Source organism: Lonchura striata, chromosome 17 (assembly GCF_046129695.1).
Source record: "Lonchura striata isolate bLonStr1 chromosome 17, bLonStr1.mat, whole genome shotgun sequence".
Taxonomy (NCBI): domain Eukaryota; kingdom Metazoa; phylum Chordata; class Aves; order Passeriformes; family Estrildidae; genus Lonchura; species Lonchura striata.
Window position 1 is genome coordinate 13829644 of NC_134619.1, and position 12613 is coordinate 13842256.

Consider the following 12613-nt stretch of genomic DNA (forward strand, 5'->3'; position numbering starts at 1 on the left):
ATGGCACCTCTGGTGCTGTGCCCAGCAGTGTTGGAAGCCAAGCTTTTCACATGGTCACCTGCTCTGTGTTCTGGGACACTGCGGGCTGCTCATCTCAGACATCTCAAATCCACAGCAGATGGCTTCTTTCTTTTTCTTTCTTTTTTTTTTTAAGCATTCCCTTCATGCCTGCGACTCTTAATAGAAAAATCCATACAGTCTCAGGATGTTTGCACTGAGAAGGAAGAGCCTGGGCAGCAGAAAAGGTTATGCAGGACAAAGACATGTTCTTGGGCAGAAATGCCACTTTCTGCTGGTGCAGACCCCCAGGTCAGTGGGGGGCCTGGGGGTCCTGCTGTAACTGGCACTGCAGCCTCCCCTGGGTCTCCCCAGAGCTGAGGGGTGCAGGACAGGCAGTGTTAAGGAGCGTCCTTCTCACCAGGGCAGGAGGGATGCAGGAGCCCTGGAGGAGGATGAGATGTCACCCAGAGGGGTGATGTGGGCAGGGTGGGTTCGAGGAGCATGTCTCCACATCCACTCTTCTCTTCACACCTTGCTCTCCAGCTGTCCCTGCCCACTCTCTGGGGCTCAGCTGCTCCCAGTGGCACAGGTTGGTGTCCCTCATCTTTGCTCAGACCCTGCCATCTCCATGCTGGCAGGTAATTAAGCTGTTGGAGCCTTCCCTTGAGTCAGAGCATGGCAGACCTGTGCCAGGGGCTCCCTCAGGAGAACTGCACTTTCCTGGCAGACTCAGGATGGGAGGACACAGGATATCCCACTGCTCTGCCTGGAGCAGTCTGGGGCAGAGCACTGCCACCCTGCAGGGATGGTGCAGGATTCCATCCAGTTGCTCCATGCAGGGAGCCTGGCTAAGGAGGGAGTGGATCCAGGAGGCTCAGGGCCCACACCTGGGGCTGGAGCTGCTGCTGAAGCAGGACCTTCCCCCTGCCCCTCACACCCCACAACACAGCAGGAACCTCTTGCCAATATTGCCACTCTCTCCAGCTCTGCTGCAGCACCAGTTCTCTCTTTGCACCTGGTTACAGCTGTGCTGGGTGGCACCAGGGGCCCCTCATCCTGCCCTGGGTCTTAGGGGCAAATATTCCTTCCTCCCAGTGTCCCAGGGGTGCTGCAATGCTTCCCACTGCAGTCCTCCTACCTGCAAGGCAGCAGGTGGAATGTGTCCTAACTCTGACACAGGTCATTAATCTCTTTGATTAATTAAATAATGCATTTCCTGCCCTTTTATTCCTATTTTTCTACCATGTGCATAACTATCTACAGTATTCCAACTGTCTGAAAGCCAGGCACTGATAACATTTAGGGAGAATGTCCTTGGGAACCCTTGGGAAGCAAAGGATGAAGGCAGTGGGATGTCTGCTCATCCCCTGAGACTTCAGGGCTCCAGACACACAGGGATAATAAGGGCTTGATTACCAGATCTGGTGACAGTCCCTGATGACGCCTGTCCCAGGGACTTCTTTCAGCTTGGGATCCCACTCAAACAGCCCGGAGGAAGATGGCATCAAGAGCTGGAAATGTTTTCTTTGGCTGGGAAGATTTGCCTGAGCTCCCCAGCATTTCCACCACCCAAAGGTGTGAAGGGCAGGAGGTGCCCAGGAGCTGCAGCAGCTGTGGCCCCTCTTCTGTGGGGTGCCAGTCCCTGCCCATGGGCACCCCCAAGCCTCCTGTGGAAGTTTTGCTGAGGGGACTGGAGCAGAGGAGCACACAGGAGCATCTCACTGATCCCAGCTGGCAGCCAGCTCCCCGAGCTGCACAAAGGGCCTTTTCATGCTCTGCATAAACAAGCAAGAGGCATGAAAGGTTGTTATCGCAGAGCATCAGCACCAGCAGCGCTCAGGCAGGGATTCCCAAAATAACCTCCTCCCAAAAGGCACAGACACACACACCCCCTTTTCCCTGCTGCTGGGATTTAGGGGATAAAGGCTTTGGGTGCCCCCAGCCCCTCTGCAGAGCCCTGTACCCAAGCTCTGTCCCCCTGTGCCAGCAGGGCCTTCTTCAGCTCAACACAGCCCTGCCCCAGTTCCTGCTGCATCCCTGGGCCAGTGTGAAATGAAGGGGCTCTCAGGAAAAGATATGGCAGTAGGAATAACAGTTCTTTACTAGGAAAATAAAAAAAAATACAAATTCAATAGTACAACAAAAAAAAAATTATTGACAGAGCTGGAACACAACCTGGCAGCCTGTGGGTCAGGGAGGTGGCTCAGCCCCATCCCAGGGGGGCTCAGCCCTCCTGCAGTGCCAGCTGTGCTTCTGCTGGAGCAGGATCCTGCACAAGGGGGGAGTTTTCCTCTGGAGCTCCAGGGCTGGGGGAGATGGGCCTGGGCTCCTCTGGGAATGCAGTGGGGAGAAAGCTGCTCCTCTGGGAATGCAGGGGGAAGAAAGCTGCTCCTCTGGGAATGCAGGGGGCAAAGGCTGCTGTGGGGTTCCAAAGGCAGATTGGATCCAGGTAGGAATGCTTGGCTCCTCCCCTGGGCACAGCATCTCCCCAAGGATGCTGGAATTTTCTCAGCCATGCAGGGACACTCAGTGGCCATGGACAGCAGAGATCTCCCGGAGGGAGGATTGGCTGTGGGAGAGATAAAACTGCCCAAAGAATAGCAGAGAACTGCCCCATCTCTGACAGATGGCAAATAGAATGCACAGCCCCAGCCACGTCTGACCTGAGACACGTGGGGCATCCTCAGAGCATCCTCAGCAGGGCTGGCTGATGGCTGCAGATGGCCCTTCCCCACACTGGGGCTGTGAGGGCTGGCTGTGAAGGTTGCTTGGAAGGTGGAGCTCCAAGAGCTCTAAGGTGCTCTTTCTCGCAGATTTGTTCCACAGCTGCACCCTGGAGCTGGGCCCCAAGTTGCACCCCTCTGATTTATCTCCTTCAAAGAGGAGCAGGTTTCCATGTAGAAATGCATTCCAGAGGCACTGCTGGAGCATGTGCTGTTCCTCTTTGCTTTCCTTCCCATAAAGCCAGGCCAGAGTCACTGCAGAGGTAACTTGAGAGGGGAAAACTTTCTGGAATGAAAGAGCTTGGAGGCTCTCAAGGAGATAGAGCCATAAACCCAGACTGGTTTGGGTTGGAAGGGACCTTGAAGACCACCCAGTTCCACCCCTGCCACGGCAGGGACACCTTCCCCTGTCCCAGGCTGCTCCAAGCCCTGTCCAGCCTGGTTTTGGACACTTCCAGGGATCCAGGGGCAGCCACAGCTGCTCTGTGCCAGCACCTGCCCACCCTCACCAGGAATGTTTTCTTCCTAACGACTAATCTAAATATCTGGTCATTTAGTTTAAAACCATTTCCTCTTGTCATGTCACCATCTGCCTCTGTAAAAAGCTGCTCTCCCTCATTGTTACAAGCCTAAAACACTGCAAGGCTCTCCCTGGAGCCTTCTCTTCTCCAGGTGAACACCTCCAGCTCTCCCAGCCTGTCCCAGAGCAGAGGGGCTCCAGCCCTTGGAGCATCTTTGTGGCCTCTCTGGACTCACTCCAGCAGCTCCACATCCTTCTGATGTTGGGTCCCCAGGGCTGGAGGCAGCTCTGCAGGTGGGGTTCACCTGGGTGGGCAGAGGGGCAGAATCTCCTCTCCCCTGCTACCCACTCCTCTTTTGGTGCAGTCCAGGATGTCAACCTGGGTTGCTGAAAATCTGGCAAAAGCCTGATGCCCAAATGTGTCATAATGCTGATCTGAAACATCTGCCAGCCCTTTGCAATTTATGCCAGTCCTCATTTATTGGTGTTTTTTTTGTTTTGATTTGTTTTGTTTTTGTTTTTATTTTTGGTTTTGTTTTGTTTTGTTTTGTTTTGTTTTGGTGTTGTTTCAGGTTGATGCTGCTGGACAATGGGAATCTGGTCGGGACATCCTCACTTGGGTTGCAAAAATTACCTCACTCTCAAAAGAGGGAGATTTCCCAATGGAGTTCCAGGGCTCACAGGTCCCTCTGTTCCCACTGAGGTTGCAGGAAGCTCCAAGGTTTCCCTTGTGCACCAGTGGGAAACCAGGGTGGACCCTGGACAATGAACAGACAGAAGGACAGCTCCACCAGGTGAGTGATGGCTGCATTTGGGGTTTAAAACAGCCGTGTTTTCTGGACATGTGTTCAATTCATCTGAAAAAAAATTACCTGAACAAATGGCAGCTCCCTTAAATGTCACTAAATTGCTTGAAATATTTTTAAATTTTCAGTTAAGTTCCTGAAAACCTTGCAAAATTTACACTTCCTTAGTGTTTTCCGGGGGAAAGGAGCAGTCATGCTGTCCCCTGCCTGCCCACCCCATCTGCCATGTGTGGTATTTCCATTTGCTCCCATCACTGCAGCAGGAATTGGACAGGGATGCAGGAAAAATCATTTATCAGTTATTGAATAGCCAGGAGAGTCCAGCACAGCTGGGGCCACTGAGAGCTCCCAGGGGATTATTTTGCCAGGGAGGCTCTTTCCCTCTCCTCAGCAGGCAGAGGTGCATTTTCCATGCCTCCAGGGCTGTTGGAGAGTTTCAGGCTTTAGCTTGGTGGTCAGAGGAAGACAAGGCTGGTTTGTTTGCACCAGTGTGAGATGAGGAGTGAAGGATTAACTGGGGAAATCTGTTCTGTATGTTCTTCCAGCTGCTTGGCTCCCAAGGGGATGCTGCATCCCAAGGGGACAGTGACATTAAGCATATCTGTGCTCAGAGTGATACCAATGCACTCACCCACTGACTTATCTGACCCAAATTCACTTTAAAGGGTGAATTAACATTTACATTTCCCAGACTTTCCTTTGGAGTGTGACAAAAGCCCCTGAGCAGCCATCACTGTTTTCCCTTTGAAGGCCTGGAAGATGAATGCAGACAGTCACAGCAGCTTGCACACAACTGCAATTATTTTTTTTTTTTTTCAGCAACACAGTGCAGTTTTTCTCCCGTGTAAACTCCCTACAAATTCACACCAGTTGTGTCCCTTGCAGCAAATGCTGTCACTTGCAGGGCAGCCCCCCCAGCAGGAGGCAGGGCACCTCTTCAGCACTGTCCCTTAAGGATGTGGAAGGGAAAGCTGTGCCTGCACAAGGGATCTCAGCAGCCAGCTGGAATATTTGTTTGTAAATGAATGCCCTCCCTCAAGTTGGCTCCCGTGCAGTGGGGTGTTTCTTTTTTTTCCAAGAGGTTCCTGCTATTTACCCAACTTTCCAGCTGGGCTTCTCCATGGCACAAAGCGGCAGGACCTGCCTGAGTTTGTACAGTGAGTCAACAGCTCAGCAGGGGATTAGAGCCCACAATCCTGCTGGCATCGCTGCCTTGGCTCGAACCACTGGACCATGCAGCCTCATTTTGTTCCTGGTACTCTCTGCTGGTATGTGGTTTGTCAGGGAAAAGGCCTCAGTGTGGCTAATAAAGGAGGCACTTTCTAAAGCATTCGAACAAAGCGTGCCTCATCCCAGCACACCAGCCCAGCCGTGGTGCTGAGGGCCAGGCTCCCTGCGGGGCTGGGGGGAGGCAGCTGAGGAGCAGCACCCAGAGGCAGCTGGCACAGAGCCCTGGCACCCACAGCTGCCAGGCGGTGACCGTGTGCTGACACACCGTGACTGCCTGGCTGCAGGGGACAGGCAGAGGCCCAGGTCGGAGCTTCCCTGCTGGGAAGGGTCCCCCGGCCTCCCTCGCACCACTGGAGGCCTTTTCTGTCCCTCACACAGGAGAGCCACCAAGGACAGCTGTGCCACCAGGTAAGGGAGCAAAGGCAGGCCCTGCAGGGCAGTCGGGGCACGAGGTGCTGTTGGGAGTCCTGCTTGGAGCACAAGAGCAGAGGGCACCGGGTGCTGAGCTGGGAGCCACCACAGCCTCTGGGAACAGAGGAGCCAGAGCCGTGTGCTGGGCTGGCACGTCCCTGCAGCCCTCACTGCTCAGAGTCTGCCGGACAGGGGGCAGGGAGGGCTGAGTGTGGAGCCTCCCTGCCCCTGTGTGAGAGCCAACCCCATACTCAGAGTGCAGAGTGGCCACTGCATCCCTGCTGAGGGGGAATCCAGTGAATCCTTCTGCATCCAGTGCATCCCTGCTGTGCACCCACTGCATCCCTGTGCCCCCAGTGCATCCCTGCTGTGCATCCCTGCATCCCTGTGCCCCCAGTGCATCCCTGCTGTGTATCCAAGTGTGCCCATGCATCCAGTCTGTCCATGCTGTGGGTGCAGATTTTGACGAGTAACAGCCTCTCCTTCCCATCTGCATCTCCTAGAGGGGCTGCTTGCCCTGACACCACCAAAATGCACAAGTGTGGTCAGGCACTGGTGTGGCGATCTCCCGGGCCCGGCTCATGGGTGTGCCCCCCAAAAGCCACTGGCAGACAGCCCGGGGTGCTCCACGAAGGGCCGGGCACCCCTGGGAGCTGCAGCGCCCGCCGCATGCCCTGCACGGGGTGACAGAGAAGGCTCAGCAGGCCCCGGGGCAGGAGACTGAAAGTGCCGGGTGCCTCCGCGGGACCCCGCCCGTGGCCGGCGCACCCCGCATCCCCCGGAGCGGCTCCGCGGCTGGGCCGTGCGGGGCCTGCGGGCGGGGCGGGCCGGTGAGAGCCGGTGCGGGCGGGGCCGTGCGGGGCCGTGCGGGCGGGGCGGGCCGGTGAGAGCCGGTGCGGGCCGTGCGGGGCGGTGCGGGCGGAGCCGTGCGGAGCCGTGCGGGGCGGTGCGGGCGGAGCCGTGCGGAGCCGTGCGGAGCCGTGCGGGCCGTGCGGGCGGAGCCGTGCGGAGCCGTGCGGAGCCGTGCGGGCGGGGCGGGCAGAGCCGTGCGGAGCCGTGCGGAGCCGTGCGGACCGTGCGGGCGGGGCGGGCCCGCCCCTCGCAGCGCCGCGCCGCGCCCGGCCCGCCCCGCGCTGCGCCGCGCCCGCCGCACGGCGGGGCAGCAGCGGGCACGGGCGGGCAGCGGCGGCGGCCGCGCCCGGCACACGCGGCGGAACGGAGCCGAGCCCAGCCGAGAGAGCCGAGCCGAGGTGAGCGGCCGGGGGTGCGGGGTGCGGAGCCGGGCAGCCCCAGGCGCTGCGCGGCGCCTGCGGGGAGAGAGGCGGGCAGGCTGCAGCCCCGGCGGCTGCAGCCCCGGCGGCTGCCCCGAGCCGGGCCTTCCCGCGGCAGCGGCGCATCCCGCTCCGCGCTCTGCCGGGATGCTGCGGGCGCGGCCGGCCCGGGCCCGCCGGCAGCGCAGCGCGGGCAGGCGGCGGGCGGGACCGCCGACCCCGGCATTCGTAGCCCCGGGGATCCGTAGCCCCGAGCTGCGGCAGCAGATTGAACTGCAGGGCTGCGATTTGAGGGAGACGATTAACATTAGAGGGAGAATGTGGAGAGAGCCAGGAACAACTTGGAATGGGTCCTCGCATATTTCTGTGGTTATTTTTGGAGTACCGTCATATGGCAGGAGGTGGGCTCTGGAGGTATCCTTGAGCTCAGCATTTTCTCCATAGGCTGGTTACCCGGGAGATCGTACTAGAGGACCTGCGTGGCCCTTTCCCCAGCACCGGTTTCTGTATTTCCCATCGCCGTTTCTCCGGCTGTTTCCCGGGGTATTGTTCCCTCCGGCGTGCCCGGCCTCAGCCTGTCTCGGTGGGGACCCTCCTGTGGGCAAACAATGGTTTGGGTGTGCGGCTGGGCAGTCTCGGTGTGCTGCAGGCGATGTCAAAGCTGTGCTTCATTCAGCTGTGGATGGTGTGAGGTGACTCCTGATCAGCCCCTTCTCCATTGCTGTGGATGAGGTGTGGCTTCTCCAGCATCCCCAGCGAGACCAGCCCGTGCATCCGTCTCCTTCCTGCACTCATCTGGCACCTTCCCTCCAGCTTTCTCCTGCTACGCTTGCCCAAAGGGATTTTTGCTCCAGAAAAACTCGGGGTGTGGGGAAGCACATTGTTATCTGCTCTGTTCCTTGTGGGTCTCCACATCCACGGGAGGGCTCTGGCTGTGTCAGCCCCCTTGGACCCCTTGGTGGCCTTCAGCTGTGTGTCCTTGTTGCCATTGGGTGAGTTGGGAACCGAGGGAAGGCTGCCTGGCTTGGGTGAGGGTGCTTGCGAGAAGGGAATTAATTACTCTTCAGTTATGTTGGTTCAGAGTCTGGCTCGGCAGCACGGTGCCCGGCTGTGGGGCTCCCGGGCTGCTCGGGGCTGTGTTCTCCATGAGGACCTGGCTGCTGCCTGCAGGGATGCAGGGCATGTTCTGGAAGCTGTGGCAGGTCCAGGGCTCCCTCCAGGCATGGCCTCTGTGTTTGGAGTCAAGGACTGGGGTGCAGCTGTCTCCCATGGGCTGTGAGCCTCTCCAGGAGGGGAGGATTCCCATCTCCTCTCCTCTTGCCACCATCCCTGTGCCATGGGGATTGCTCTCCTGGATGCAGCCGTTCCCAGCAGAGCCCTGGGCAGGGCTGTGGGCTGCAGAGCCTGTGTTTGGCTATCTTTGGTGGGGGATGGGTTCTTGCCCTGCTGTTTTGGCTGCTTGTGAATGTTGTGCCTAAGACTGTCTAGGATTTTTGATTTTTACCAATTTTTGAGATATGAACATTCTCCAGAACTCTTAGGGGAGATGTTTCGGTCAGGAGGAAGCATCTAGAAATGGTTTTTGAAGTCCAGTATGGGATTTCTGACCTAAAGATATGTGTTCCTGGTGTGCAGAAGAAGGTTTTGGTGCCTTCCCTGTGCAGACACAGAGTGTGCCGGGCCCCCTTCCCTGGGCTGCTGCTGCCACCACCACCACAACCTTCCAGGGTAAGTGCCTCCGTGCATCTGATGTCTTTGTGGCCAGGAGGGGTGGCTGGCTCAGCTGAAGAAGTCACTGCAGCATAGACTGGGGAAAGTCTTTTTCTTCCCCTAGGCAGCTGAGCTCCCTGTTAAGCTCAGGGTGATGACCTTGGTCCTGGTGAGGAGCTGGATCCTCCACTGGTTTATGGAATTACATTAAGGCTTTCTGCTGGCAGCACTGAGCCCTCGTCCCGTGGGGGTTCCAGCGTCGCTCCGGGCGTCCTGCCTGCCTTCCCCTTGCTCCAGCACTGCTGGGGACTTCTGTTTTCCTATGGGACACCCACAGACCACTCAGTGCCTGACTAATTCTGTCCCTAACAGAAGAAGTTTTTCCCTTAACTAATTAGGGTTTCTAAATTAGGAAGCTGCTGAGAATGACCTGTCGGTTAAAGGGCAGGGGGTGGCTTGGCTCTTCCTTGCTCTGAGCTTCCTGCTCAGACTCGCAGACATCACTGGAGTGTCCTTTGCCTTAATTCTCTTTGGCTGTGCACTTGGGCTGTTTCCCTGCTGCCTTAGGCTGGAGCTGTGGCACAGAGCAGCAGCTGGGACGCGATGTGGAGCGCGGGGAGATGGGCTCAGCACGGGCGTGGGCGGCTGCGAGCCCTGCCTGGAGTAGACTTTCATGTGGTGCCTGTCACTTGGAGGTCTGAGCTGAGCCTGAAGCTCCCTCTGCCAAAGGAGAAACACAAAACAGTGGCACTCCCTGGGTGCTGGGAGCTCCTGCGCAGGGAAACTTGTGCATCCACAAATACCTGATTCTATCGTGACACCTAAAAATGAGCTGGGGCTGTGGCAGCCACGGCTGCGGGGCTCACTGCTCTTGTCAGGGCAGTCGGTGCCTCTGAGTCAGCAGGTTTGGGTTTGTCCCAGCCTGGGCAGCTCTGTGGTGCCGAGCAGTGGGGCTGGCCCTGACCCTGCTGCAGGGGATGTGGGGTTTGCTCTGGGCAGGGGCACTGGGAGCTCGTGTTGTCCCTGGAGCCTGGAAGGAGCTGTGTCTGTGCGAGCTGGAGGAAGCTCCAGCCTCCCTCGGGAACCCCTTCCAGCCCCTGCCCTGTGCCATTCAGGGCTGTAAAGCTGAGCATCACTGCTGCTGGCCAGACTTCCCAGGCCGGTCCTTCATCATCTGCTTGTCTGGATTACACGAGGTGGAAAGCATGGTGGGAGGAGACTTTGATGGGGACATGTTGCAAGCCTTCCCTGGGGCTGCAGATCCACCCTTCCTCTCCTTCCAGCCCTTGAGTGGAAGCTTGTGGGTTGTCCAGAACCTAAGTGTGTCTTCAGATGAAGAGGAGAAAATCTGGGCAACCAGGTTTTCCAGTGTAGAAGCAGTGGCTGCTTCCTGCAGCAGCTCTCCTGTCCGCACAGTGTGTCCCTGGTGCAAAGCAGGGTGCTGGGCCCAGGCCCCATGGATGTCCCTTGTCTTGGATGGCAGCTTCTCCCTCTGCCCTGCCTTGCTCCAGGGGGATGTGTGGAGCCATAGAATCATGGGTTTGGGTTGGAAAGGACCTTCAAGTTCATCTCAGTCCAACCCTCCTACCATGGCAGGGACACCTTCTGCTATCCTGGATTGCTCCAAGCCCTGTCCAACTTGGCCTTGGATGTGTGTCCAGCCACAGCTTCTCCAGGCACCCTGTGCCAGGGCCTCCCCACCCTCACAGGGAAGGATTTCTCCCTGATATCCAATCCTAAGAAGAGCTGTTGGGCTGAAGTTTGGTACGACTGGTACAAGAGTCAAGGTTTGCTTTCCTTGCACTGGGCAGGAGTAATGGGACAGACATCCCAGAGCCCTGGATGGGTGATTTGATACAAATTCTTGTCCCAGTTCACAGCTGAGGGGGCTCTGGATGCAGCTCAGAGTTGTCCATGTCCTGACTAGTGTGTGCACACCCCTGAGCCCACTCATGCCCCTTCCCCAGGAATGGAAGAAGCAGACATCCTTAAAATCTGGATGACAAATCCCTGGAAGAGGATTTTCTCTCCACCTCCTGCTGATGGTCTGTGCCGTGCTCTCTGCAGGCTCCTGGGGCTCAGCAGTGCCCGGGCCGGGGATCCTCGGGCAGGAGCAGCCGTGGCTGGAGCAGGAGCAGCTGCTGGGCCCCGGGCTGGCGGGATCCAGCGCCAGGGGATGCCGGGCTGACCCTGCTGCGCTCTGAACACGAGACAAATGAGGCTGGAGCTGCAGATCTGTGCCTGCCAGCAGGTCAGCAGTTTCACTCGGCCACTTGGCCTCTTTGTGGCAGTGAAATGTGGCTGCAGGTTGGGACCTGCTCCCTGCCCCTTTCAGTGGGATGTGGAAAGGAGCCCTGTCGGAATCTGTGGTATTGATGATTCCCAGATTGTAGAAAGTCTCTGTCTTTCAGCCCCGCTGCCAGAGAAGAAGTAATAATTCATCTGTGCTGGTTTCAAGGTTGTTTATTCTGTTTATCTCTAACATGTTCTGCTGCCCTGCCGCAGCTCTGTCCTGCAGGGCAGTGTGTGGGGCTCTGCCCTCAGTGGGATGTTTGTTACAAACATTAAATACCAGAAACTCCCTGGGCTGGATTTACAAGAACGTGCCAATATCTGTCACCTATGTTGGACAGTGTGTCCCCAGCCTGAACCAACAGAAAAATGCCAACACCACAGTGAGACATGGAGGGCATGAAGAAGGAGAAAAAGGACAAGACACACCCAATTTCCTCCATCTTGTCCCCTTTGAACCCCTAATCTAGAAACCTAAAACTTTTTTTTGCACTTAATTATTACTTATATCAAACACTCAGAGCTTGTAATTCATCCTATAAGATTGAAAACTCTTCCATGGACAGAGATCACAGACAGTGTCTCTGGGGGCTCTGTCCAGGGGGGTTCCTGACCCCTGCCAGGGTCCCAGGGCAGCCAGAGGGATGCCCTGGATTCCCACAGAGCCCAGCCCGCTCCCCACCAGCTGTAACGGGAGCCTGGGACCACCTGGCTGGACCGAGCTGTCCCCAGCCCTCCCAGGCCCGGCGAGGCGCTGGGTGGGAAGCAGGAGCAGGTGCTGCGCCAGTGTAAAGCGCATCCTGCGTCTGAGGCGATGCTGAATGGGGATTCACAGCCCAGCCCTGCTGCCAGGTTCCTCCCACCGGCTCCTTCCTCCCTCTGCTCCTACTAACCCACTGCCGGGGCCCCTCGCTGCCTGGCAGCAGTGGAGATGTCTGCTGGTATCCTTCCCCGAGCATCAGATGGAGAGGAAAACACAGGGTGGAGTCAGCTCCCGCACAAAGGAAATGTTGAGGTATCGTTTCTGCCTTCGGTGCGTTTTTTAGGTGGCTGGGGAGAGATTAAACAGGATCTTAACACATTCACAGCCCCCTTCCCACCTCATTTTTCTGTTAATCTGTTGCTGTCACGGTATCTTTCAGATGATATTTTTAGCTTTGCCTTTTCCCTTTTTTTCCCCCTCCTCTCCTGGTATCAGGCTTTAGAAGGGAAACACGTTTCTATGGGAGAACAGAGAATGAGCCATTTCACGAGACATTTTGTTATGGGCAGAAGGGCCGGGAAATCTGATTGTGTGTTTGAAATGACACATTCCCCTTTGTAATCAGCTAATCAGCCTGGCTGGGGCGAGTGCCAGCAGCCGGTGGAGGCTGGGTCGCATCCTCGCCAGAGCATCCTCAGGTGGCCCGTGAAGGGCTCGGGGGTCCTGCAGGTTTTTGTCTCAGTGGTCCCGTGGGAAGCAGCTGGGTGCTGTCATGAGGTGCACTCCGGGTCTGGCAGCGTCTGTGCTAGCAGGAGTGTAGGGGATGGTGGCACCTGATGCAGTTTTGGGGCTCTGGTGATGCTGAGAGGGATGTGGCAAAGGGCTCGAGGTGGGAGAGGGGTGGTTGGACGGTGGGGCTGCTGCTCACTGTGGGAAGGTGTCATTTT

The 12613-nt window shown here is 57.3% G+C and overlaps 1 protein-coding gene across 15 annotated transcripts in view; it reads left to right on the forward strand.

The window, feature by feature from the left end:
- The first annotated feature begins 6835 nt into the window (after positions 1 to 6835).
- The window catches only part of EPB41L1 (erythrocyte membrane protein band 4.1 like 1), a 65531-nt gene continuing 59753 nt past the window's right edge, over positions 6836 to 12613 (forward strand). For 14 of the 15 annotated variants that reach the window (XM_031506561.2, XM_021548112.2, XM_021548113.2 and 11 more), the window contains exon 1: positions 6836 to 6940. The gene's annotated coding sequence lies outside the window, so the exon portion shown is untranslated. Of the gene's footprint in view, positions 6941 to 11836; positions 11979 to 12613 lie in introns of those variants that run through there. The other variant, XM_077787045.1, reaches the window with a different exon arrangement.